The following is a 2,835-nucleotide window of genomic DNA, read 5'->3' as shown; positions in this document are numbered from 1 at the left end:
CGATAATTAGAGGGTAATTGGCTAATTTAAGAAAAGTTCAAATCTTAAATTTTTTGAAAAAGTTAGTTTGGGGGAAACATATAATGGCCATAAATTTCAAGGGACCAATTAGCAAAACCACCTATTCTTATTATGACACACCCCGACCGAGATCGAAGCTGACACACCCCGACCGAGATCGGAGCGTGCTGGCCGTCACACTAAGGTGACGTAGCCATGTGCACGTGCGGAAGCTAATAAAGTAGTAATATAAAGTACGAGTAAATAAAAAAAAACCAACTAGCGTACGAAGTACTAAACAAGTGCTAGCGTGTGAGTCACAAATTCAGAGCCAGACAACAGCAGTCCAAAAGAAAAATATGCGACAATAGTTCACCCGAAGGTGACCCTACAATGATAGGTGTTTGTCAGAAGTGCCGGAAAAGCCCTCTGGGAAACCACCGGAACTGCTACTCAACTAGAACATGGAGGGGCGCAAAACAAAAGTGTGAGTGGGCAAAAGACAAAGCTTTCGAAAACCAATTAAAAATACTTTCTAACCCCTCGCCGTAAAACCTATATACTTCCCAGAAAATATATACACATAATCCATATGCCAAACATGCTTAAATAATATACCATGCCGAAATCTCATAATGATATGCAAGTGCCCAGGTATAACCATATCAATATCATGTAATCTGGCAGCCGGAGTCACCTAACGTGACCTGTACGGCTGCATCTAGAGCTCAAATCTCAATCTCAATAACTAAACCTACCCACGAGTCGGAACCACCTAAAGTGGTCTGTACGACAGGACTGGGTGTAAACAAGTGCTACGATCACGTGAAGACTGGGCGAATAATCGCAGGTCACCTACGAGTCGGAACCACCTATAGTGGTCTGTACGACAGGACTATGCACCTACCTTGAATCCAAGGTGAGTATAAGGTGCGGGAGGTGAACATCACGTGAAGGACTGTGCCCTGGCCACGGGCGGGAGCACTAACACCGGGGGTGCAGGTTATGAGCTCTCTAACTATCTCAAACCATTACTGAAACATAAACGTGAATAACGCTTACCTGGCACTTACCTGTGCGTCCACAGCACCCAATATGCATATGTATAAATATATGCAACTAATAACGTACTCAACGATGCACGAAAAACGATAATGTAATGCATGGCATAATGAATAAACATTTATTCAAGTTCTGGGAAAATATAGTATATAGGTATATAGGGAAAACCAAAAGCCCACTCACTGGTATGTAGAAGGGTCGTAGCCCCCCTGCCTCGCGTGTGCACGCTCGTCCTCGGGGTACGTGTCACCTATATGCGAAATAGCTATAAAAACGTTAACTTTAAAGCACATAACCAACTCCTCGTAACAACTTCTCATACATTGCTCAAAATGGACAAATGAATATACCAACGTGCTCTACACAACCTCACGATCACAACCATATTTTTAAAATAATTTTTGGACCCCTCACGCGCCCCCACGCGCCAAAATAGGCACGGACCTACGCGCCCCCACGTGCGGCCACGTGCCATGCACACTGACGCCGTCAGTTGACGCCGTCAGGAATATTCTGTTAAGATTCCGGAATATTCCGTTAAACTTAACTGGATACCGTTACTGCCGTTAGGAATATTCCGTTAAACTTAACGGAATATTCCTGTTTCTTCTCCGGCCTACCCTCGTCGGACTCCGGTCACCGGAAAACTGGGAAAATTTAAAACTCGCTATTCTCCTTCGTTTTTCATCCATTTTTCACGTACTTTATACCAAAATGAAGCCCTAAACCTAATCTACCACGTTGGACAAGTTTTAGGGCCTAAAAACAACGGAAACAAACTTTTCAAAAACATGAAAATTCGGCCAAACTTACAGTTCTTGGTTCCGACATCCAAATCCGTCCAACGATGCACTCCCAAGCTCCTTGGGACCTCACCAACACAACTACAAGCTTCAAAAGTCCAAAAACTAACTAGATTAATCTTGCATGAATAGTGACTAAAACGGAGCTTGTAAAATCGACGTGAAAACGTTAAAGTCCTTACCTAAAAATGGTACCACTGGACTCCTCACAGCCTCACGAACTTGATGGTGTACTTGGTTCCCTCGATCTGTTAAGGTTTAAGGGGTTTTGGTGTGTGTCCGTACGTTTACAGTGGAAATGGGAGCTCGGGGGAGAGAGAGACAGACAGGGAAAAGAGACAGAGAGAGACAGGAAGTGTGAATGTGTGTGTGTGTGTGGCCCAGCACATGCCACAACACACAAAACAACCAATAATGTCAAAGAACGAACTAGGGGTAATTAGGTAATTTCACACGTGCGTTCTAATAATCTCGGGACGGGATGTCACAACCTTCGCACCTTAATAGAATTTCGTCCCGAAATTCAAAACAACCAAGTAACAACCCCTAGTGGTCAAAGAACAATCGGGGATACAAATCCCTCATCCGATCTTCTGTCTCCCACGTAGCTTCCTCGACCGAATGATTCCTCCACAAAACTTTCACTAAATTCACCGTCTTGTTCCTCAGAACCTTCTCTTTCCAATCGATGATCGTCACCGGTTCTTCATCGTACGTCAAATCTGGATTAATCTCTAATGGTTGAGGAGGTATCACATGAGATGGATCAGCAACATAGTGTCGGAGCATAGACACGTGAAAAACATTATGGACTCTAGCCAACTCCGGAGGCAACTCCAACCTGTAAGCTACCTCACCAACTCGTTCTGTGACCATGTATGGTCCGATGTACCTGGGACTCAACTTCCCCTTCTTTCCAAACCGTACGACACCTCTCCATGGTGAAAGCTTCAGAAATACCCAGTCTCCA

The sequence above is a fragment of the Pyrus communis genome, chromosome 4, assembly GCF_041283825.1.
Source record: "Pyrus communis isolate YQ-2024b chromosome 4, ASM4128382v1, whole genome shotgun sequence".
Classification (NCBI taxonomy): Eukaryota; Viridiplantae; Streptophyta; class Magnoliopsida; order Rosales; family Rosaceae; genus Pyrus; species Pyrus communis.
Note: the sequence above shows the minus strand (reverse complement) of the source record.